At 39.5% G+C, this 26,818-nt stretch overlaps 1 protein-coding gene across 3 annotated transcripts in view; it reads left to right on the top strand.

The window, feature by feature from the left end:
* Positions 1 to 26,818, top strand: part of LOC129775632 (atrial natriuretic peptide receptor 1) — a 270,699-nt gene that overhangs the window by 26,074 nt on the left and 217,807 nt on the right. The gene's annotated exons all lie outside the window — the stretch shown is intronic.

Raw genomic sequence — 26,818 nt, 5'->3', positions numbered from 1 at the left:
CGATGTGGTGTACGGTTTGAATGAGAATGATCGTTACGGCAGCGGAGCGGGGATTTTTAAGCTGACTGGCTGGCTAGAGAATTACGCATGTGTGAGACTGCGACCAATGTTTCGTTAATTTTTTTCTTTTTCCTTTCTAATCGTGCTTCATTCTATTTCGCTGCTGCTCTGGTTGCCCGTTTTGGTCGGTACGATTTGAGGAGCACAAAATGGACCAATCAAAAATGGGCACATAGTGCATTTTGACAATGCTTGATATTTTACAATTATTCAATTATTTATCTCAAGAAAAATGAAATGTTATTCGTTATGATAGATGCGTAGATATATTTCCTATCAATTAATGCAAACACCTTTGCGATCTATTGAGAAATGCTCGAGTTATAAGCGTTCCAAATCTTGCATTTTTTCCTACTTGTTCAGTGCCTAGATTTCCATTTCATCCGGTTAGACGTAGTCCTACGTCAAAAACTGATCTACCATCATCTTGCGCTCGCACAGACTTAGAGTCCCCGCACACCGCAGAGTTTTGTCGGCCGATAGATAGGTCGGACGTAAGTCGTATGCAGCGATATGCATATGCGGACACTACACCGATTCAGTTTGGGCCGATAAAAAAGTTTGATAGGCATCCCGATTGCATTCAAACTATTCTGTCGGCCAGCTATCGGCCGTCCGTTTAATCAGTACTGGCTAGCATCGACCTACGCACACACGACGATTGTTTATCGGTCGATAGTTTAATTCGCTCTCAACTTGCTCTCAATTTGGTCTCAATTTGGCATCCGACATACGCGTCATGCGAATCACTGAGAGTGGGATGCACCCAATGCTGAATCTCTTTTTGATTTTCCTTCGCCGTTCTCTTCTCTGTTGTCAAACACAAATTAAATAGGCTTTGGAGAATATTCGACCGACAAATTATCGATTGAAAAAAAGTCTGCAGTGTGCGGGGCCAATTACGGTGATTATAGACCAGAAAGGAGCGCTCTCGATGAGGATGACGGATTAGGCGGGTGAATTTAAGTTTCTCTTCGCTGCTCAGAGGATGGACATCAAGTACTAGAAAATTTATAGTATAAGTTTATAGCAAAAGGAAATTTGAAAGGGTTAGAAGATCGATCAATGAAGAGTTCTGCGTATTCCTAACAGTATCCTGTACTCGCGTGCAGAATCACAACACGTATACTCGCGCACGGTCTTGTTTTCTTGTCGATATTGTCCATTATAAAATATTTTTTTCCCAAAACTGTAACTGTTAAAAATTACCATAAGCTACCGATTAGTTTATAGTTTACTGTTTACAATTCTTCCACAAGTGTGTATATGTATGACCATTATTTTTAGCGAATAACTATACGAAAGCCAAACATTTATATTTTGCTTTTGAACGTATGAATCTAACGACGAATAGTTAATATATGGATCCGTTCAATCCAGTTACAAAAGGGACTGAAATCAAATAAGAATAGTCCGGTAGTGATCTTATGCATTATATTCAATAAATATTCCACGCCACTAACATTAATTTATACATTTCATTCAACAATATTCTAGAATATGAAAAAAGGCACTTGTCCAAAAAAGTTGCTCCTATACTCGCGTCAGTGTGTCAGACCGAAAGTGTTAAAAAGTGGCACACGTCCCCTTTGTACCAACACATGCGATACGCTAAACGATGATGAACGACGAATAACGAAGCTAGAGACAATCGCAAAGTCGTAGTGTTGATATTTTCTGAGAAATGAACGAATTATTGATTTCTCGGTCTGACAGACCAATGCGCGAGTATAGGAGTGTTAACAGAAATTCCATCTTGGCGGGACGTTTGCCGGATAAGCTAGTATGAATATAAAAATACGAGCGAACTGTTATTTCTTTTCAGGCAATTGATTTGTCCAACATTAATCAATTTCATATTTAGGCACGTTATTCATTCCCCATCATAAAAAAATGAAAACGTTTAAAATGCTTCTTTGATGCTTGTTAAATTGGGAATGTTTGTGGAATTTAACATAGTAGCATTCTTAAGGGTACAATCATCGAAATCAAATCTCTGCCTCATCTGTTTTACCAGCTCAACGTGTTATTATTTTGTTCAATCATCTGTAATCTGTACCGTACTGAATTTGCACCATCAGTACTCCCCGGGACCACATCTAGGCGTCTATTTCGGGGGGTGGATCGTCGATTATGAATCCCAAATACTTCAACATACGCTTCGAAGTTATCATGTGTTCCCCGACTGTGATTTCTGCCCACTGTTACCTTGCCTTGCCTTGCAGTTACTAACCAACAGCACCTCCGTTTTATTATGCGCAATCCGCAGTTTCGCTGCTCATGTCCAATTCTCAACTGTGACAATGGACTCGGTTGCTAGCATGTTCACCTCTTCGAGCGTTTCGCCTGTCACTTTTAATGCGGCGTAGTCCGTGAAGCCCACGATCTGCACGCTTTTGGAAAGCTTCAATGTCAGCACCCTGTTATACATGATATTCCACAGCGTTCGACCCAGGATAGATCCTTGTGGTACTCCGGCCGTTTTCTTCATCGGTACCGTTCCTTTGCTCGTCTCGTAGTCTAGAGCGCGGTTCTGGAAATAGCTGCCGAATATTCTGCACAGATACCCAGGAACCTTCATACGGTGCATGGCATCGGCAATGGCGTCCCAGATAGTGTTATTAAACGTATTCCTCATGGCAATCGTCGGACACCCCTCCGCTTTTTTTTTTTTTTTTTTTTGATGACTTATCCGCTTTTCCGATCACCGTCCGAATGGCATCAACATTGGACCTGCCTTTCCGGAAGCCGAACTGCCTTTTTGACAGACCATGGTCACTCTCCGTACATTTCGTAAGTCGGTTGAGGATAATCCACTCCAAGAGTAAGGCATTCCGAGCGTATCTAGCATGCATATAGGCCTATATGATGTTGGTACTCCCGGGGGCTTTCCTGGTTTCGGCAGCAATACTAGCTTCCGTATCTTCTATTGTTTAGGAAAGTAACCATCGTTCAGAAATCTGTATAGCTTTGTCCTGAAAATGTCTGGGAACGTCTGTATCGCCGCTTTCAAGACCACATTGGTCAATGACCTTCAGCTTCTCGGGACACGATTCGTAGGGCGTTACTGGACCTCTGATCCTCGCCATCGTGCCACGATAGGCATCGCCCCATGGGTTGGCGTCTACATCTCGGCATAGCTCCTTAAAACAGTTCGATTTGCTATGTCTAATTTCCTCTCTGTCAGCACTATTACTTGCTCGCTGGACCCTTTTTCTGGCTCGAAGACAATTAGCGCGAAGGCTGCGGAGTGTTTCGTTCCACCAGTAAGCTGGGCGTCGTTTATTCTTAGGGTTTATTTTCTCCGGCATGGTAGTGTTGCATGCTCTCACCAGAAAATCAGCCAGTTTTCCACGTTCCAGTCTGAACGTCCACTATCTAAACTAGGTGCTTCAACGGAAAGGTTCTTGTCGAAAGCATTCGTCTTCCACTTCCACTTACCACTTCACCGATTCTATACCGGATCGCCTGACGGTGACGTCGATAATAGATTCGCGGCCATTTTTTCAATTGCATTTTTTTTTCGTATGCATTGTGTCAAATGAAATAATCAAACTTGAGATTTGGTCTGTTGTTTGCTTGTACTCTGAATGTCTTCCATAGCAGCCGAAACCCAGTAAGTGCATAGTTACGCTCGTATTATCTGAAGCAAGCATTTGGTCAAATATTTAGGAAAAATAGCTCTGAAGGCATGACATGATTCGATATAAATGTAATAGTTTGTTAGTACTAGAATTGGGCGATCTCGGATCGATTCTTAGAAGATCGATCTTTTCCATTTCGATTTCCGTTTTTTTGGATCGATCTTTTGTACTCGATAAAATCGAGAAAATCGTTTTTTTTTCGCTTTCGATCTTCTCGATCTTAGAAAAACTTTTAGTAGATTCGTTTTTCAGTATATTGCCTTGATCAAAAAGTTCCCGGAATTTATTCGGGAAATGAAAAATACAAGATTATAAATCAATATCAATATAAATCACATGATTTCCAAATAGTAAACGATATTAAAGTAAAATTGAGAAAATTTCCTACAGTAATCTTCAGTTGGAAAATATTTTACAGTTGAATTCGCTTGATGCCAGCCCAATACTTTTGTGACGTGACAATACCTGTCTTTTTGCGGTTTCCGACTTTTGAACATTAATTTTGTATTTTCAGTTCCGTTTCAAAACATACAAATAAACTTTGTTCTATGATTTGTCAACAAAATATGAACGTGGATTCCGTGGATTCTGTTTTTCAAAAAACTCGCAAGAACAATCTATATACTATTTTTTATGTTTTTATTACTCTGAATACATCTCACTTTCCTCAGATATCTCCTCTTCCCCTTCCAAAGGTCCATCCTATAGGGGAAGGTGGTCCTAACGCGACCGGTGATCCTGAACCTAAACCTTAGTTTAATCAGATAAGCTAAAACTGCTCTATTTTTGTAACGTGACAACGCTTCAAAATACCTGTTTTTCAAATTCTTGTTTCTCACAGATTACAAAATGAAACCTAGGTCTAGCAACAGCTCTTCAAACAAGTATTTAATTATCTATCTAATGCACAATGGTCCAGTAGATGCATTTAAGTAGAAATTAGCATTTAGAGCTCGACGGTTATTCTCTAGACAAAAACTGTCTTCGACAAAGTTGTTACGTATGATAGAGCGCTCATTTTTATGTTATCAAAAAATAGGCTGACCAAAATTGTCTATGAAAAAAAAATCTAACTTTCTTGTCTTTGTAGATAGAGGTAAATATAGTTCGACAATGTTGTAGTACCAGTTATTTGAGACATCTTTGTAGAACAAAGTTTTTTTTTCTATCTCTTGAAACAACCGATATAGCGTCTTTTTCTAAGTTACGTTTGGGTCATCATGAAAAAAACCGTTTTTTGCTCTTACTTTTATATTTCAAATTCTACATACAAACTGTCTTCGGAAGACTTTTGGAGCAAATCAAAATTGAAATCATGAGAAATCATGATGAAATCATTTTTTGGGAAAAAACATCAATAACTTTGAGTAGGATTAAGATATTGATAAGTTCTGCATCGCCAAATATTGGTATTGATAAGCTGTAAAAGAAGTACGAAGACAGTTTTGATGCAGAAATTGAAATATAAAAGTTACAGCAAAAAAACCGTTTTTCCATGGTCACTCTAATGCAACTTAGTAGAAAAAGCGTTAAATCGATTATATTAAAAGATAGAAAAAAGCTTTGTTCTACAAAGTTGTTTAAAATAACTTGGGCTACAACAATGTCGAACTATGTTTATCTCTATCTATAAAACTTTATTAACTATAACTTTATTATATTTTTTATTTCATCGACAATTTTGGTCACCCTATTTTTGATAACATAAAAATGAGCGCTCCATCATATGTAAGAACTTTGTTGAAGAGAGTTTTTGTCTAAAGAACAAATATCTCCCACAAAGTTGTTTTTGGCGCTTTCTATCTACTTTACATTAGGGTAACCATGAAAAAACGGTTTTTTTATTTAACTTCTATATTTCAAATTCTACATAAAATTTGTTTTCGTACGACTTTTAGAGCTTATCAATACCAACATTTTGCGATGCAGAACTTGTCAATATCTTAATCCTACTCAAAGTTATTGATGTTTTTTTACCCAAAAACTCATGATTTCAATTTCAATTTATTCAAACAAATGACATTTTTTGTGTTTGAATAAATGAGTTTTGAAAATCACATTTTATATAAAGTGAAATTTGTTCTTTCAAATTCCGTCAACAAACATTTTTTTATGTTTGCCCTAGAAAGAACGACAAACAAATGAAAAGAGCGTTTTTTTTGGGTAGAAATATCAATAACTTCGAGTAGAGATATTGACAAGTTCTGAATCGAAAAATGTTTGTATTAGTAAGTTATAAAAGTCATCCGAAGACAGTTTGTATGTAGAATTTGAATTATAAAAAAAAATGTTCATGGTTACCCTAACATAACTTGGAAAAAAGGCGCTATATCGGTTATTTCAAGAGATAGAAAAAACTTTGTTCTACAAAAATGTCTCAAATAACTGGTACTACAACATTGTCGAACTATGTTTACATCTATCTATAAAGATAAGAAAGTTAGTGTAGTTTTTCAAACTAGTCTCTCTCAAAGATTGGTGCATAAAAATCAAATTTGTTTCAAAGAATTCATGATATAACTAGTGCTTATTCAAATAAAGTTTTCAATTTTTTCAACTAGATTTGAAATTTGGTTCTCCGGTGCATAACCTCATGGAATGGGTCAATAGCAGATGTACTCAATACAGCGTAACATTTAGAAAATGTAAAACTATCACACCACAAATTTTATAGAATTTCAATGACAAATGGGTCAACCTACAAAAAAAATAAAACCGGGTGACTGAGAGCGCCACACGGTGGTGATTCCGAGAACTTTTTGATCAATGTAGTAGTACATCGATTTTTTATCTCACCAAAGGCCACCTAACATTGTTTTTGAACTTAATGTCAATATTTGGATCGCTTCTTCTACGATTTACTTCTGTACAAATGCTGACAGAGGCAGAACCAGCGACAGCTACTGAGGGAATGTACCGTAACCAGTTGCGCCTAGGATCACTGAACCTGATGTTGCCATCAATTACAGACGAAAAGTTGTTTTTTAGAACTGTCTAAATGAAAGATGTATGGCACGATTGGCGTTTATGGGATCATTGTCAGCTGAGTTCTGGCCGGTTGTTGAATTTTTAATAATGCTTTTTCAATTAATTTATTCAATAAAACGACTGCCAGACGGCACAAGATAAGTGCCCTGTGGCTGTAGCCTTCATGCTAAAGAACAAAACAAAATGCTTTTGATTTTCGAATGGAAATATGAAGTTTGTATTCCCTGTTTAACCTTCCTATACTCGCGCATAGGTCTGACAGACCGAGAAATCTGTAACTGAGTTAAAGAAAAAATATTTTCTGGAGTTTATTCATTGAATTGTGAATAGTTTTTCTTTAAATATATACCAATAACGCCTGAAAATACACAATAGTAATATTACCGAGACACATACGAGTCTGCGAGTATAAGAGTTACGATTTCCCGCGCGAGTATAGGAGAGTTAAAGAAAAGACGATGTTTGTATAGAATATGCAGATAAATCGAAAAAAGCTTTAATTTTTTCAAATATCGATTCTTTTGTACAGATTTAATCAGTGGATCTTTACGTCGTTTGGAAAATCGATTCGACAAGATCAATCTTTTTATATAGATCGCTCAATCCTAGTCAGTACCACTCTGTACTTACGCAAAAGTGTTAATGTGCTTCCTCAATGTATAAATTACCTGGAACGAGAAACAGCGATGGCACCTCCATTATTTGATGTTAACAATTGTACAAATGAGAGAGCGCGAAGAGACAAACTCATTCGACTTATTGGTTGAGCAAATAGCAGCAAAAAATCAGTACGATGAATACCGAGATATTTCTATTTGTTGATTTATAAATGAATATTAATATTTCGAATAATATTGCTACATTCGAAGCCGAGTCGCACAGAAGATTCACGTTCAGCTCACGTTCTAATGTATTTTACTACGATAACTCATAGCACAAGCGCATAGTGAACGAAAATCTAACAGTGATTTAATTGATGTACATACCGAAATAGTATACTTAGTGAATGGATTCACTGAATAGTAGTAGTGGATATCAATATCGACTCTTCAGATAAGAATATAGATAAGAATATTTATTATCTGACTTTGATGCACACAATCGAAATAGTGATTACCATCAATTTCACTGTATTTGTGCATCGGGGATATTTCAAAGGTTAAAACAGGCATGTTTGTGAGTTACGTAGGTGATCTTTATCGACGCAATTCAAGTGGTCGATATCTCCGATAGACAGCAGTGTAGGGAGCTCAAATGAATCTATTTATAGAAGTGTTTAATCAGTATTTAAAATTGGAATATCGTTCGCTGAAACCAAACAAAAATGATAATACCTACAGCAAATGGGTTTGCAATTATTTATTTATTTATCTAGGAGCTGCTCCGATATGGGTATTAGGAGACCGACTCACAGGATAAAAACTAATGAAACCATAATCTATCTGTCTTTCTCCGACAACGCCAGCCGAAATAATTTCACGCACCATTTGGAAAACAAATTGGGCAGAAATGAAACCCTATTCTATTCAAATAAGAGTCATTTTTGATTAATCGTGCTGAGGGAGAAATAAATTCAAGATGAGCGAATGCTCATGAGGAATTCCGAAGACGATTAGTGCCGGCTGTGTGGACAACAGTACACTATTTCGTATGAATGTCCTTTCGCATTTTCATTTCAGCGAGTAAGAATAATTGCAGTTGATGTTTCTATGAGAGACAGTTAAAAAGAAGCTGGTATTTTATGATTATGCCTTTTAGGAAAGTCGGAGTTACCGGTCGTTATCCAGCGGATTTATTGTGGATCGCCTTTTATGCACCGAATGCCGATTAATTTGAATTCAGTGAGATGTAACAACTTTCGTTTGGCAAATGGAGGGAATCGCATTTGCAGTCGTTAAAATAAGAGTTATTGTTGGTGGATCTTCCATCACAGAAGAAAGCTTTTTTACCGTTGGCGATTTAGTTATTCAGTAAGGCAAAATCACAAGAATATTATACATTTTGTCATCATTGAAAAAGTATTGGACAACAAGTTAGATTTTTATAACGTTGAAAATGTCTAGTTTCTTTGCCAAATCTGCGGGAAGTTTTGATTTTTTGTTTCCATTGGATGAAAAGTGCAGCTGAAACGCATTGAATGCTTATGTAAGTTTATGATGACTCTGCACCAACGAATTAATTTTGTAGGGAATAGTTTAAACGATTTAAAATTGGTACTTCTAGTGATATACACAAAAAGCGTTCAACCAAAGTCAACCGAAAAACCGTTGAGTGACTCGATAAGCTATCTCTAAACGATTCAAAGCCGCAGGACCTACCATAGAATCACAGATCATCCACGCTTCGATTTTATTCCGCCGATATTTTCGGCAGAATATGGGAAAGTTAGATCTGATAAAATGTTCTTTACTGATGGTTCACACATAAACGGGTCCACTGGCTTCGGCATCTTCAATAAAAATTCCGGTGCCTCTTTTAAACTCAGAGATCCTTGTACCGTGTATGTCGCTGAGCTGGGTGCGATATACTATGCTCTAGAGATCATTGACACACTGCCCATCGACCACTATTTTATTTTTTCAGACAGTCTCAGCTCAATAGAGGCAATCCGCTCAATGAAAGTTGATACACGCTCATCTTATTTCCTAACAAGAATAAGACATCTATTGAGTGTTTTGGTCGAAAAATTATTCAAGATTACTTTAGCATGGGTTCCCTCTCATGGCTCGATTCCGGGGAATGAGAAAGCGGATTCGCTAGCTAAGGTGAGCGCTTCAGAAGGCACACTTTTTGAAAGGTAAATTGCTTATTATGAATTTTTCTACATTCCTCGTCAGCACGCGCTAGCAAGTTGGCAGCGCATGTGAAGTGAAGATGAGTTCGGTCATTGGTTACGCACGATTATTCCTAAGATCTCGACGAATGCATGGTTCAAGGAATTGAATGTAGGTCGTGATTTCATTCGCGTGATATCTCAGCTTATGTCCAATCACTACAACCTAAACGCGCATCTTTATCGCATTGGGCTTGCAGCAAACATTCTTTGTGAAAGTTAAAGTGCTTCGATTGTGGAGATGACTACCACGACATCGAGCATATTGTCTGGTCGTGTATCCGGTCCCATGCTGCACGCTCTCAGCTCTCCAGAGCATTTAGGGCACAAGGCAGACAATCGGATATCCCCGTCCGGGATATCTTAGGTAGCCGTGATCCTGATCTTCGGCTCTATCTATACCTGTTCCTCAGAAACGCATAGAATTAAAATCTATTTGGAAAATATCTAATCAGAAATTCAGCCTTCTTATCGCTCAAACCTTCCGTCCTTTATCATTTGTCTCGATCGATGCAGAACAGGGTATTAATCATTTATTTTATTTAACGCATTCATTTTTCATGCAAAAAACAGGGAGTGGGTTTTATCTATGGTATAACCGCAATGGTGACGTAGGACTATCGTTGATTTAGTGTTGTTGAATCTGAATCCATTCTGAATGAATGAATAAATTAATATTTGGGGGACTTCGAAAACGAGAGCGTTACGTTGGAGGTACAAGGTTTTATGCGTCTAATATTGGATACGAAAATATCCTACTGATGGGGAAGAATAATCTTCAGAAGCTTCCCTGCTAACTACACTTGATTGAAAAATCACAGAACCAAATGTATTTGGTCGCAGTGTTATATGGTTAGAAAACATTAAAATAAACTCTTTCGCTTGCATGTTATTTTCAATGCCAAGGGGAACTGGCAAATTATTTTGCAGCAGCGGTATCTTACCGGATTCTTACCGAAGTCCACCACCAGTGGGTAATGCTAACTCGATAACCACCTGTTAATTGCACTCGATTGAAAAATCACAAATCCCAATATATTTGGTCGCAGTATTATATGGACAGAAAACGTTAAAATAAATTCTTTCGCTTGAATGTAATTTTCAATTCCAAGGGGAACTGGCAGATTATTATGTAGTAACATCTTTCCGAATTCTTCTCGATTTTTCTCGAAGTCCACCACCAGTGGTTAATGCTAACTTGATAACCACCTGTTAATTGCACTTGATTGAAAAATCACAAAACCAAATGTATTTGGTCGCTGTGTTATATGATTAGAAAACATTAAAATAAACTCTTTCGCATGAATGTATTTTTCAGTTCCCAGGGGAACTGGCAGATTATTTTTCAGCAACGATTGAATCTTTCCGGAATTTTCTCGATGCTGAATGGCACCCAAACGAAGAGTTCCGCGCGTGTATGTATGTGTGTGTGTGGTGGCTGCTCCGATCTCTTTCCGGGGAACCGTTTGTGGCATCACTCTCCTCCTGATGGATTCTCTTCTGGCCTAAGGTGCACAAACAGGCTCTTGGTGACACCGTTCATCTGCGCTTTCATGATAAACGAAGAGCTACACCACAACAGCGACAACATGCTCCAATCGCTGTTCAATTATAACTGAGTGGGTTTACGAGCGGCGCTCGCTTATATACCGATTGGTGATTTCAATAGCCTGTTTTGAAAGCAATTTTAAGGCTATTGAAACAAGTTTTTGGATGAAAAAGTAACAAGTATATAACGCGTAGACATTTTATCTTTCGAATGAAGTATGTATCATACCATTTCGTTCAGTTGTTTAAAAGCTATTAACGCCCAAAATCTCGGTGTCCGGCGTAACGCTTTCGTTTTCGAAACTATGATTTTACACCCCGGTATAGAAATGAAAGACGTAGTCCTACGTCAAAACGAAAGGAATTACCCAATATTTGTTCCACCTGCATCATTATTCCACATTTCTTGATCACTCCAACAATATTTCATCTATCTTTGACGATGCATAAAAGCAGCAACAATGTGTTCATGTGATGCAGAGTTGCGATCGTATCGTCGCCCGTTGTGGACGTGTATTTGATTCGCTCCGTGTTTATAACGAAAGTGTCCTGTGCTTTCCCCCGCAGGGATCGCGCATATTTTCGATGGCATTCGATACCAACCGGATTCGCGTCATGATGTCTTCATCTTGAGTGATGGTGAAATTGTATTTTGGTGGAGCTAATTTCAACGGAAACGGTGAAAATTTGTGAAGAATTCCAAAGGCTATCGGTGAATTCTGTGAACTTTTTAACATGGTTCGGCGTGAGCATTTTGTGCGCAATTCGTTTTTGCTTCTGTGTTTTAGATGTTTCTTCCATGCGAGTGGTGTGCCTATTGATGTGTGTTTGTTCGATTCAGCCGATGCAGTGAGATGCATGTGTCTGTGTGATTGTTGATTTGCATGGGGTTTTGGTCAACATGATCACAAACATTTTCCCATTTATTTAAGAGATGGGCGCAGAGAGGCATAACTCTGTAATATTGGGGGAGCTAGAGGGTTCTAGTGACTGTTCCTTACGTGTAGCTATCTTTGGATTATGTAATTTGTGTGCCGATTCGGATTTCTAGTGCATTTCTGTACGGGAAGGTTTACAGGTGCTCCATGCATCGGCGGCGTGTTAGCGTGTGTTGGTGAGGAGAAGGAGAGATTTGGAAGATATGTGTCCGTATTTCTGTTTTCACTACGCACATACGCGCATAGAGTATTACTTTTTTTTTGACGTAGGACTACGTCTTTCATTTCTATACCGGGGTGTAAAATCAAAGTTTCGAAAACGTAAGCGTTACGCCGGAGACCGAGATTTTGAGCGTTAATAGCACCTAAACAACTGAACGAAATGGTATGATAAACACTTCATTCGAAAGATAAAATGTCTACGCGTTCTATACTTGTTACTTTCTGATCCAAAAACTTGTTTCAATAGTCTGAAAATTGCTTTCAAAACAGGCTATTGAAATCACCAATCGGTATATAAGCGAGCGCCGTTCGTAAACCCACTCAGTTCAAATTGAACAGCGATTGGAGCATGTTGTCGCTGTTGTGGTGAAGCTCTTCGTTTATCATGAAAGCGCAGATGAACGGTGTCACCAAGAGCCTGTTTGTGCACCTTAGGCCAGAAGGAAATCCATCAGGAGGAGAGTGATGCCACAAACGGTTCCCCGGGAAGACCTCAAAGCAGCCGCTACACACACACACATACACGCGCGGAATTCTTTCCGTTTGGATGCCATTCAGCATCGAGAAAGATCCGGAAAATAATCTGCCAGTTTCCCTGGGAATTTAAAAATACATTCATGTGAAAGAGTTTATTTGAATGTTTTCTATCCATGTAACACTGTGACCAAATATGTTTCAATCAAGTGCTATTAACAGATGGTTATCGAGTTAGCATTAACCACTGGTGGGCTTCCAGTATCGAGGAAAATGTGGAAATATCTAATCGTTACTGAAAATAATCTGCCAGTTCCTCTGGGAATTTAAAATTACATTCATGTGAAAGAGTTTATTTGAATGTTTTCTATCCATGTAACACTGTGACCAAATACATTTGGTTTTGTGATTTTTCAATCAATCGCAATTAACAGGATAGCTTCTGAAGATTATTCTTCCCCATCAGTAGGATATTTCCGTATCCAATATTGTATGCGCCCGCAATCGATTATTGCTCAGTCGCCGAAAGTTCCGAGCTCAGAGAGTTCATTACATCTAGTTTGCCTTCCAAATTGCCATCGTAAACCACGCCTTCTCTCGATTCAATCACGCACAAAAAGCATACTTAAGCGATATTCTGGTTGTGAGACGCATTCATTTTTCGTGAGGACATCGACAAGACAACATCGTTGCTGAGGGTGCTGGTCGGCGAAGGATCGAGATCTGCCCTGAAACGCAAGCAGTTTGTTTGAAACTGTGAGGGAGCACAGAGAAGCCTATCCTTCAGGAGAAGAGAAGGTGACCATCGAAGCAGCCGCTACACACACACACACATACACGCACGGAATTCTTTCCGTTTGGATGCCATTCAGCATCGAGAAAGATCCGGAAAATAATCTGCCAGTTCCTCTGGAAATTTAAAAATACATTCATGTGAAAGAGTTTATTTGAATGATTTCTATCCATGTAACACTGTGACCAAATATGTTTCAATCAAGTGCTATTAACAGATGGTTATCGAGTTAGCATTAACCACTGGTGGGCTTCCAGTATCGAGGAAAATGTGGAAATATCTAGTCGTTACTGAAAATATTCTGCCAGTTCCTCTGGGAATTTAAAATTACATTCATGTGAAAGAGTTTATTTTAATGTTTTCTATCCATGTAACACTGTGACCAAATACATTTGGTTTTGTGATTTTTCAATCAATCGCAATTAACAGGATAGCTTCTGAAGATTATTCTTCCCCATCAGTAGGATATTTCCGTATCCAATATTGGATGCATAAAACCTTGTGCCTCCAACGTAACGCTCTCGTTTTCGAAGTCCCCCAAATATTCATTCATTCAGAATGAATTCAGATTCAACTTCAAACAAATGATCTCTAAATCAACGATAGTCCTACGTCACCCTTGCGGTTATACCATAGATATAACTCACTTCCTGTTTTTGTTTCCCAATTCATCGTTGATACAAGCAAGATTTATTTTGCATTCGCAGCACAACCACCGTATACAAGATTTATGTTCCTGGTATTTTTGTTTTCAAAATCTGTTTGTGATGCAAAGTGTCCCGAAGGCTGTTAACTTCGTGTTGCGACATGTTTTTCTGCCCCCTACTCATAGTGCGCGTGTGTATGATACTGGTTTCTTTCACTCCCGAAATCGAAACTGCGTATTTAACGTTATTGCAATACAAAATTTCAAGGTTTTGTTTTCAGATTATTTATTTGAAGCACGTGTTTACGCAAGGAAGTCGACGATGAAAGGCTGAGTCATTTGTTTTACTTTACCATTTTATTTCTATTACTCTCTCTCTATATCAAATCTTCTAAAGCTAAAACCTTCTTAACAATTGCGAACCATTCAATGTTTTTTACACTTGAAGGTTAAATCCAAGAATCTAACAAGGCCTACCGATGGCTCGCCTTCGTCTCATCCACATCGAAAGAAACGATCTCATTCGTGGAATCCGAGCAAATGAAGCGTTCAAGTTTGCCCCAAAACGTGCGCTCCTTAATGTGTTAACAGTGTTCTTGAGACTATATGTGTAGTTGTGAGCAATGATTGTGTTATATGTGGAGAGTCATTCTGATGCGGGTTTGTATCCTACGCTCTATTCGCATAAATACGGCTCGATTCTCTTCTTCCTTCACGCTATTCTTGTTTTTTTGTGGCGCACGACAACAAAACAAGGCAGTGTATTCCCGATTGTGGACAGGTAGTTTGTGTGTTAAGTACGTTGTAATTCTTCCTTATCTAATTCTTTAATTGTTTAATTATTCATTCTTCAATTATTCAATTCTTGAACTCTCCAGTTCTTTAGAGTTTTTAAAAGAGTTTTTATGACCTTCTCAGGTTAGGAAAAATATCTATGTACTATGCACGATGAATAACGGAATGTATGTATTTTCTTCAAATCTCATTTCGCCTAATAGTTGAGAGTTCACATATTTAGAATCACATCACTTACCGCAGTGAATCCTGATTTTTCTTAACCATTCCCACTAACAACTATCCCTTCCATGATAAACGCTAGGGAACCACGCTATAGAGGCGACCTTCTGGCCTTTGGCTGGCGAATATCATACTAACATTCCTTCCCCTGGTGACTGTAAGGACGTGGCCGGCGTCGTTATTGATCATTTAAAGCTCGAATCACCGAAAATTGCACAACGAGAATGATTTGCTAGTCCCAAGCGTCATTCTGTGTGTTCTTTGTGCAATTTGGTTGGTTTAAGTCAATCACGGAGAGCAACTACGAATTGTACAGTCTACCCAAGCTCAAGCTCAAGCTCAACAATGTGTGCATGTGATGCAATAATACAGAAGTACTCTCCACCATACGGCACAAAAATCTATGCGGTGCTTCCATCGAACAAAATCGCACCGCTGGTTGCTGTATCTTACAATCTTCTATTTTTCCTTTGTATCGAGCAAAACATACGTGTGTAACATCAGTATTAGGGACGAATGTTCTCCGCTAGATAAGCTAGATAAGCTAGATAAGACTAGATGACAGAGAGCGTTGAATTATAGAGACTTTAAATTTCTGCAATTTACACGCCTCTAGCGATGAAAATACCAAATTTAGAAAACTTATTCCACACTATTGGTCTTGAAAAAAGTCATTTTAGATTAAAGTGACCAGATGGTCAGAGGTCTATCGCGGGACACAAAGAAAAACTTCATGTATTTACATGATGTGAATATCGAATCTCATTTATTCACGAAATTTTTAACATGTGTCCCTGCAATTAATCCTGATCTGTATTATTTATTTCAACATAAAATTGTAATTTTTCAGTGGTACAATATTTGTTAACGCTTGAAAAAACTCGCTCAGTCTGAGCATTTAAGCCTAGCAAGCACGATTCGAATTCTACAATTTTCTTCAAATTATAGAATGGTATATTTGAAAATTCGAAGCCATTTTTCAACAATTTCGGATGGCGATGGAAAAAAAACTAACTAATATAATTCAATGGAACAAATTTTCTTGAATCTTATGTTTATTAAGCCTTCAACAAAAATGATTCAACGCTGTTGATTCGCAGCAGCTATGGCGGAAACAGTCAAGCAACTTTATGATTTTTTCATACTGCCTGCTCCACCCGGAGCGAATAAGATGGACATCATGAGGCACTTCATGTCCACCGGATATAGCCGATTTGGTATTTACAACAACCTCTCCCTGCCGCTTCTTAAGCCGGGAGATCGATACAACCGACCACACTGTGGAGAAGAATCTGGTCAGAATGAACATTTCTATGCGGAAGCGTCAGACGAGGTCAGATGAAGTAGCTGGAGCTGCTGGTGAAAAACTTATTTCCAGTGAAGCGCTATGTCGTGCTCATAATGAATGACGAAACCTACTTGACGCTGGAATTCAACGAATGACAGGGGGCCGGGTACTTTACGTTCCCCACCACGGAGGTAAGCATTGACGTCAAATATATATTCCACTAGTGGATTGTCAACCGGTTTTACCGGTAATACCGGCTCATTTTTCATTACCGAATAATATCGAAAAAACACAACTGGCAGTGTTGTGCCGATTCTACGACCTCCGAACTTCAGTTCAAAAATTACTGTTTGATCTGAAAACGAAAGACAAGATAAACTTCAGCGATGATGAACGGACAGTGATAAAACAATTGGTTGATGCCGTTCTGGTCGCTGTTGAATTGCTATGCCGGAAGAAATGCACTCTTTATGAAGCTGACGACGAATTGCTATTTATGCTAGAACAGCGAATTAACCATTAGAAACTTTGAAGCAGCTGCTTGAAGCCCTGATTGAAAGGATTTCAGAAAAACGTTTCGTATATGCAGATTTAGTCGTATGCAGGTGCAGGCATTTGAAATTGTTCATGACATGATGAAATTTGACGATTATGGTACTTATTCAGTAGCTAGACAACAGCAGGAAATAAATCTACTGAACGATGCAGAACCTGCATAACAGTTGAGATGAAAACCCTCAGATAAGAGTTTTCGTGCGGAGGGCATCAGAGGCAAATACATGACAATGGTATTCGACATCATTGGACTCTGAACGAGCGTTTCCCTCTTCTGGAAATTTTGTTAATGATATCCGATCTAGATTAGAAGATGACAAAATTAACATTCTTTGTGTCCTTAAGTATTACTTTAACACGTTGAGCCCCGACCGAAATAGAAGACCGACAATGAACTTTTTGTCGGTCCCAGCGAATCGAATCGACGGCCTTTTCTAAATATCATTTTGTAACTTTGTTGTTGTCGTTCCCAATTCCGACACTCTCCGAACGAAAAGTCAACTGTCGGTCCGGTAAAATCGATGCAAAAAAACGAAAAATTGAGTGTCAGTCCCCAGGGACCGACGCGGGACTTAACGTGTTAACCAACCAAACTAAGTAGCAAAAACTTGCAAACTGTTTTTTGTAAACTGATCATTATCAAGAAAAGCCATTTCTTCAAGAAAATGGTTTGTATTGAAGTATTTTATCGGTAATTTACCGGTTTTACCGGTAATGAAATTTGCATTACCGAATAACCGGTTGTTGAAATTTCGGCACGGTAATGCAATCCCTATTCCACACCATGTTCTCGAAGAAGGTCCTTCTCTGGCTGACGATCGGCGAGAAAGGAATGTCCAAGCAGCTCTTCTTTCGAGTCTTACGGTGAACGGGGAGATAAACAGTACGAAGTGTTTACCGGAAGTTGCCGCCTTCATAAAGAGGTATCACGCAACGGTGATGTGATCTCTAGGCCGAACCTGGCAGTTGCCCATTATTCCAAGAGATCACTGGAGGAGATGGATCGGGTGGAGATAAACATTGTAGCGAAAACCGCAAACCTTACCAACATCCCCCAGCTGCGAAGGATAGAAAAATATTGGGTGAACTTCGAACGGAAGATTTCATTCAATAATATCATGGCCAAAACGAAGAGACAACGGACCGCTCAAGCCACGAAAAGGTTTAAAAACATTCCGACATCCATCTTTTCATAGGCCATGGTTGAGGTTCCGGTCGTAAGGCCACCTGGCACTTCATTTAGGATACTTTTTCAAACTTCCTGTCCAGCATCCACTGATTCTTCCGGCTTATTTAACACTTTGAGCCCCGACCGAGCTAGAGGACCGAGAATGAATTTTTTGTCTGACTCTCATCGGATCAATAGGGCACTTTTATAGAAATCGTGTTGATCTTCGGATTCATTGGAAGCGCTCTTGAACAGTCTGCCAAAAAAATTTTTTGTTGGGCTCATCTTTTAAAGAAAATCAACATGATCGAATTGTAATATTGAAATATATCGATATCGCGGGACATTTTCGCTTCTTTTGCCAAATGCGGGACGTTTCGCAGGACGTAATCTAACGCGGAACACTTTGTCGAAATGCGAAATGTCTGGTCAGTTTATTTTAGATGATTGCGAATCGTGTTTGATTGAGATTGTGAAATCGCTAATTTTTACTCACTATGTTGAAAACAAGCGGAGTCTTTATCGCAATATACCCTTACTCCACATTCAAAGCAGAACATTTTTTGAATTGCGCTGAATTTGCTTTCGAACAAGCAATTCAGGCGCACCTGCTTAATTTTTTCAAAGTTCAAGGTTTTTTTTATTCACATCAAGTTTTCATAATTCCAGTACAATTTTGTTTATTTTTTTATCTTCGCTTATTTTTTGTCGGTCTATTTCCGCCACTTTAGTGCCAATCACCGACATCAGGGAGGCGACTTCACCTGTTCCTACCTATCAGACTCAACAACTCATGAGCCAAGCCAAGACGTAACCAGAGAATTTTCGCCTCACAAAATCCCAACGACGCCAGCTGGGATTGAACCTAGGCGTTCGGATTGTGAGGCTGTTACGCTAACCACACAACCACTGGCAGTAGAATTTTTGGTTATAATCTAAATTTCTTAGCCTAAGGGCTCATCAACGTTGTTCAAATTGGTTTTTGATTTGTATGACCATGTTTGGTTATTGATCTGATTTACATTTGATCCCGTTTTTTGACGTAGGACTACGTCTAACCGGAAGATATAGGGGGTGAAATGGAAATCTAGGCACTGAACAAGTAGGAAAAAATGCAAGATTTGGAACGCTTATAACTCGAGCATTTCTCAATAGATCGCAAAGGTTTTTGCATCAATTGATAGGAAATATATCTACGCATCTATCATAATGAATAACATTTCATTTTTCTTGAGATAAATAATTGAATAATTGTGAAATATCAAGCATTGCCAAAATGCTCTATGTGCCCATTTTTGATTGGTCCATTTTGTGCTCCTCAAATCGTACCGATCAAAACGGGCAACCAGATTAGCAGCGAAATAGAATGAAGCACGATTGGAAAGGAAAAAGAAGATGCGTAATTCTCGAGCCAGCCAGTCAGCTTAAAAATCCCCGCTCCGCTGCCGTAACGATCATTCTCATTCAAACCGTACACCACATCGGTTCGCATCACAACACATCAACAAACCAACCCAAGCAGCCATGTCTGGACATGGTAAAGGAGGAAAAGTGAAGGGAAAGGCAAAATCCCGCTCGAACCGTGTTGATCTGGAGTTCCCCGCTAGGTCGAGCGCGTTAGTACCAGTGCACCAGTCCACCTAGCCGGCGTTATATAGTTTCGGCCGCCGAAGTGATCGAGTTGGCTGGTAAAGCTGCTCGCGACGATAAGAAAACCCGCATTCAGAACAGAACACATTCGGTTCGGTGGACATCAAGACAACAGGCAGTTGCAGCGAGTGGCGAGTGGCAAACGCAATCGCAAAACGGCATCAGGTAGCAGTAGAAAAAAGTTTGTTCTTTATACAAACTGCTTTGGTGGCAAATCCAGAACAAGGCGGCATCGAGGGCGTTCGAAATGGTTTTTTTCAAAAACACGAGTACTAAGTTTTCTAAATTGGAACCATTCCATAACACAAGGCGCTTTTCAGGGCCATTAAACCTTCCAAAAAAGAGTTTAGGAAATACAGTTCAATGCCTTCTAAAACATTATCCAAAATAATAATAAAACACAATTTGATTTTTTCATAATTTGTTTGTCAGGTTCTGATGAGTATGTGAATTTGGCAGTTGTTCTGAGCATATTGATAGTTGGGGACTTTCCTGATTATTCAATTTTCACCAATTCTTACATTGTTTCCCGATTGAAAGTTGAAAGTCGACACTGTACCACTGTCATCGCAAATGTTCAATTACAGGTTAAAATCGCCTCCAATGCGACACTGTGTGGTGCTTCGGCACGTCGCATTGAATGTAATTTACTGTACAACATGTCACAAAGCTGGATGGGACATCTTGTTGGAATTTTCCAACTGTGAAAGCTGTGGCGAGTGGCAACAAATCGCTAAACAGGAAGGTTTAGCCGAACAAGATGGGGATATCGAGTGATAACAAAACAATAAACTCTTTTGATTGAAGATAATTTTGTGATCCTGAAAAGGACCCTTTTTAGCCTGCATGTGAATCTAACGAGCGAACAAATCGTAATGAATGTATTTTTTTGCCATCGCTCCCTTTTAACGCTCATTCGTTCGTCTCGTTGGATTCGCCCCTCTGGCTGAGTCTGCCGATTTGTCTCTATCCTGTGAGTGTGTACCGCTAGAGTATAAAACACGCGGACCCCAAAAAATATCTTATTTTCTTTCAAACCGTAAACCCGTGTGGTTGTACGGCATCGGCATCGTGGACGTAACAAAGGAGGACAAGTTAAGGGAAAGGCAAAGTCTCACTCGAACCGTGCAGGTCTCCAGTTCACTGTTGGTCGCATTCACTGATTGCTCCGCAAGGGTAACTAGGCCGAACGGATTGGTCCCGGAGCACCAATATACCTAACAGCGATTATAGAGCTTCGGCCGTCGGAGTGCTCGAGTTGGCTTGCAAAGCTGCTCACGACAATCAGAAAACCCGCATCAAGAACAGAGCAGCTTCGGTTCGGCGCTCATCAAGGCAATAATTAGTTTCAGTGAGTGGTAAAGTGTTTCTCCGGCACGTCGCATTAAATGTAATTTACTGAACAACATGTCACAAGCTGGATGGGAAGAAATTTTCCAACTGTGAAAGCTGTGGCGAGTGGCAAACGCAATAGCTAAACAGTAAGGTTTAACCGAACAAGATGGGAATATCGAGTGATAACAAAAACACAACACCAAAGGTTCTTTTCAGAACCATCAACATATTCATAAAGAGTAAACAGTAAACTAATCCATTTTTCAGGTAGATAGGTAGGAGAAGAAAATAAAACAATATATTTAAAATATATATTTAACAAAAGCTGTCCCCTTTGTATAGTCCTACGTCACTCCGGTTATGTCCCCGACATTACCCACCCGTCTTTTTTTTACATTTGATTAGTTTTTAATTGGGAAACATTTGATGAGCTATCTTACTATGACCTAACATTCGGATAATTGGGTACAAGACTCCCTTGACATAGTCAGGATTTGTGTATTTCGTTCTCCAGACAGTCAGTGGATCTCGGAGATTCGAATCTTTGGTGGATCCCAAGGATCTTGTTTCGGATTACCTGAAGGTAGCGGTGATGGATATTTGCGCCTCCCTCATAGATTGGCAGACCATAATCGATCTCCAGTAGGATGATCTACTTGTATATCGCAAGTTTATTTTTCTGCGATAGAGTGCGAACTTTCGCTTGATAAGCAGGTATAGCGACTTGATTGGCTTCGAACTCTTCCGGGATGTTTTGCTCACATGGGAAGCGATATTTGAAGTCCTGTCCTGGGTGAGACTAGGGTAGAAGGCATCACTCGACCAATTAATGAAAGTTTTTACGTCATCAGGCAGAACAAGACGTGGTGATTTTAAGTGCGGAAATAAAACGATTTGTGTTTTCACCGCGTTGTGGCAAATCTTCCAGGATTTCCCGAAGTCAGACAGAAGATTCAGGCCTCCCTGCAATTTCCAGCTTAACGGACGTATCACTCGACCCTTGTTGATCATGGTGGTGTCATCAGCGAACATCGATAGCACACCAACACTGGGTAGGGGAGTCACGACTGACGTAAAGATGTTAAACGGTCTATAAGGCTACCCTGGGTAACTCCCGCGATGACGTTGAAAGTATCTGAGAGCTCGTTGTTTAGAAAGACCAGGAAAGTCTTGTTTGATATATAGTTTCCGATGATCTTGGCGAGGAAGATATCGACGCCACCGTAGATGTTTTGGACACGGACTTGTTCCGACTGGTGTTCGTCATTCGAGCAAGCTGGTGGATAGTGGAATAACTTTTCCTTAAGGCAGTATTCTAGTCTAGAAATTCATATTTCTGTAGTTTAGGAATTCGAGTATATACCCTAGAAATGACTTATCGAAAATACTATTATTTACCGAGTTAGAGACATTTTAGTGATGTGATATCTAACCTGGTACGGCCATAAAAATGAATTTCAAACGCGTTTTTCTCGAAACTAGTTTTTTCAAACTGGTGTACACGATATCTCAAGTTCTACTGAACCGATTCATGTCGAATTCATATGGACACAATCTGCAGGCATCTCGCTATCGCATGAACCTCTAAAATATGATATTTTACGAAAGTTTTACTATTTTTAAAAAATCGGGAAACGTAACAAAAAACGTTTTTAAACGCATTTTGTTTTTCAAACGGCCGCCATCATTGTCGAAAAAGATGTTTCTGACTTGTCTGAGGTATAGCGGTATAGCCATAGCGGCACTATTACTGATTCAGAATCCGTTCGATTTTTTTGTTTCAAATTACCAGAAGGGCTGGAATCGTGTACGTCATGGCACAACTTTTTATTTGAACCCTTTCACTTCATCAGCTCTCAACTATTCTAGTTATGAATATTTTTCCTCCGTTCAATTTTTGTTCTGTTGTAAAAAGATAGATGAACAAATAATAATATCATGGATAGTAAAAATATTCTTTATTTTATTTTTAGGGAGCTCGAAAAAACGTCTGAAATGCGTGTCTCTACACTAGAATACCCCCTTAACCCAAACTTGCGATTTGCGAACTCCAGTAAATGGCTGAGACTCAACGTTTCAAATAGCTTCGAGATGAACGGCAAGAGGCTGTTGAGACGGCAAATTTTGGCGTTGATAGGGTCTCACCAGGCCTGTGTATCGGATTTATTTTGGCTAACTTCTAGCGAGACGAGAAGTAGCCAAATGTGCGGAAAGGCAAACTCTCAAGTTTTTCAACTCGAGGTGAGCGTTCCGTCGAACCCGGTGACCTTTGAGTTTCTTGTGTGACAGATCGCAGCTATCACCTTATTAGTCGTTATTTTCTATTTTTCGGGAAGAAGGATGAGGATTTCAGCGATACTAGCCATGACCTCCTAGACGATAGGCTAGTGGAGACTCACCATGAAGTGACCAAGGTTGTGAGAAACCAACCACCGAGCACATTTGTCAAATTTTCCGCAGGTGTAATTTGCAGAGATGGATTCGAATCCGACGATCGGAGTGGAAGAATGGGTCACGATTTGTTCTTTTAAGTTTGTTGGCTGTTTCCCAAAAGGTTCTGAGGTTCTGATTGGTAATTCGCGATAACAGAAAAATAGTGTCGACGTCTGGTGGCGACTTCAAATTGGGTCTATAATTTGGGTCCCAAACTCGTCAGTGTAATCTCTATCAGATTAGAAGACGCGAAGCCGGCTTTGAAATTTTAAAATTTGAATGAAAATTTTCACATCATGTCATATAATTACTTGGAACACGTGTTTCTGACTTTCATTCAACCATATGGCTATACAATTCCAACATTGTTACTGATTATTTTCATTATAATATAAAGTTGTCTTCATCAACAATTTTTCTATGAGACTTTTTCACCACCTGCAAACAAAAGTGTTTTTAGTTTAAATGGAATACTAGTTTGAGATGGATTTATGAAGCCGCCAGTAGTGTACCTTGCCTACCTGCTATCTGTTTTAATCCTGCTATAAGTTCCAGCAAAGTACAACTTGCTTGTTTGGATCTTAAGAGATCTTCGAATCCTGGACCAGATGGCATCCCTTCTATCGTATTGAAAAAGTGTTCAAACATACTCTCTTCACCGCTAAGTCTATTGTTCAGTCGCTCACTACGCTGTGGAGTTTTCCCGAAGGCATGGAAAAAATCATTCGTTTACCCCGTTTTTAAAAAAGGCAGCAAAAAGGACGTCAAAAACTATAGAGCTATCGCTTGCCTTTGTTCTATCTTCAAACTATTTGAAATAATAGTTTTGGATTTCATCTCACACGCCTACAGCAGTTACATCTCCGACCCACAACACGGTTTCGTGCCCAGATGGTCTACTTCTGGTGCTGTACACATCGTTCATCGCCCGCTCTCTACAGTCTCGTAACCAGATCGATGCTGTTTATACAGATTTTTCAACCGTGTTCGACAAAATCAATCCCGATGTCTATGTCGCCAAACTCCAACGTCTAGGTTTCCATAGTTTTCTTTTCAACTGGTTACACTCATATCTAACTGATCGTCTGATGTCAGTGAAAATCGGCGATACCGTTTCATCTCCTTTTCGGGTGACATCGGGCGTACCTCAAGGAAGTCATCTCGGTCCTTATATTGTATAATAATAATAAGCATCTTTGTCTAAAGTGTCCCAAACTTGCATATGCGGACGATTTTAAATTGTTCTACACTGTGAATAGTGTCGATGATGCGATATTCCTACAGCAACAACTCGATATTTTCTCTGTTTGGTGCGAAACCAATAGAATGGTTTTAAATCCAGCAAAGTGTTCAGTCATATCGTTCACGCGGAAACGATCGCCTGTAACATTTTCGTATAAAACACGCAATATCTCTTTGAAACGTGTTGTGACTATCAAGGATCTTGGTATCGTCTTAGACTCAAAGCTAACGTTCAGCGACCATATCTCATACATCATCACCAATGCATCTAGGATGTTAGGTTTCATTTTTCGCATCACAAAGCAATTCAAAGACCCACATTGTATCACATTGTAAAGCTCTTTATTGTTCTTTAGTGCGCTCTCATCTTGAATATGCGAGCATATTATGGTCTCCCTACTTATAAAAATAGTGTCCAGCGAATTGAGGTGATCCAGCGGAAACTCGTCCGTTTCGCCCTACACAACATGCCCTGGAGCGATCCTTCGAATTTACCCAGCTATGAGGATCGTTGTAAATTGATCGGACTCGATTTGTTGAGCTTACGTAGAGATGTAGCGAAGGCAACTTTTATATCTAATTTCCTAATTTCCTCGAAAATCGATTGTGCTGATCTTCTTCAGTCGATCGATTTTAAAATACTCCCTCGTAACCTGCGTTCACATACATTTCTCTGCCTTCCTCACTCTCGCACAAACTACGGTTACAACGAACCCGTATCGAGTATGTCTCGTGTATTTAACCGCTGCTACTTATCTTATGACTTTCACTTATCTCGCGCAAATTTAAGAAAGACATTCTTGACCGCTCCTTCCAGTTATAGGCATAGTTTTAAGTAGATTGAGTATTTTAAGTTCAGCTATTCTTTGACGCTCCCCTAAACTAGTAAACGAAGCTCAATGCCGTCAACGCGTATCGCTGTTTTGGAGAAAACAAATACTTTTGACGTTTGAAATGTTGGCACCAAAAACATAGCGGGTGCCGTACAGCTGGTGCAAACAGAGACACCGTCTTTCATGTGTTTATATGCGTTAGCGTCAAGAGTTTTGCGCAATTTACGCAGCTGGGTGCCATATGACAGTTTCGTTGTGCCACGCCTAAATATTAAATATTTCGAGCATTGGTTAACGTACCTTTGGATCGATTTGTAGCGGTTCTATCCGAGCACGATGTGGAACAGCAACCGGATGGTCTAGAGGTTCTTCAGGAACTTCGAGTTCTTGGCAATATGGATAGAGTTGATCACGGTACGTTCGGAACTGGATGTAGCACTTCATTTTGTAGAATTGAACCGGCTAGAGTCTTCTCGAATTCGGTAGAATCTTAATCTTGATAATCGTGGAGGCCGCGGAGCAGAGAGAGTGGTTTTCGACCTCGATATCGTGTGAAAAAAATCCTCATAGTTCCGCTGCTTCAGCCTTGTAGTAACTTATGGCAGGGACCATCAACTTGAAGCTCTTCGCACTACGGCGGATGGTGCACTTCAGACCCTTCTCGACGAAGGAAGCAATCCGAGCATGGAGCCTCTCCTGGAAACCATTCACAAAGATCGACGGCAGTTTACCCTTCATTTCTTGCCTCAATTCGTCACTGTTTTCGATTGTTGGTCAGCAGCTTCTTGACCGACGGATCAGTGGATCACAGTTTGCGAATAACACAGCAATTTTGTATGAACGTCACGTCACGCCCTTAAATGAAAATTATAGGAGGGTTTGGGTGATCTGACTGAGTGTTTCACGAGCTGGATAACTATCGAGGCAAAAACTCAGACCATCTTGTTTCCGCACTCGAACAACTATAGGATCGTCTGTGGCTGCATTGAGTGTCTAGAAAAAGGGATGCATAATGAATGCCATAAGGACACTCATCTCGTGTGTTATTCTTGCGAGAACAAAAATTAATCGTCTCAACTGCTTCTATAAAACTACGGTTTTTTTCAGGGCCACCAAAACTTTTATTTCATGTACTTTGAAAAATATCGATG

Source organism: Toxorhynchites rutilus, chromosome 3, assembly GCF_029784135.1.
Source record: "Toxorhynchites rutilus septentrionalis strain SRP chromosome 3, ASM2978413v1, whole genome shotgun sequence".
Taxonomy (NCBI): Eukaryota; Metazoa; Arthropoda; class Insecta; order Diptera; family Culicidae; genus Toxorhynchites; species Toxorhynchites rutilus.
The sequence above is the reverse complement of the archived record's forward strand: the minus strand, read 5'-3'. Positions and strand labels throughout refer to the sequence as shown.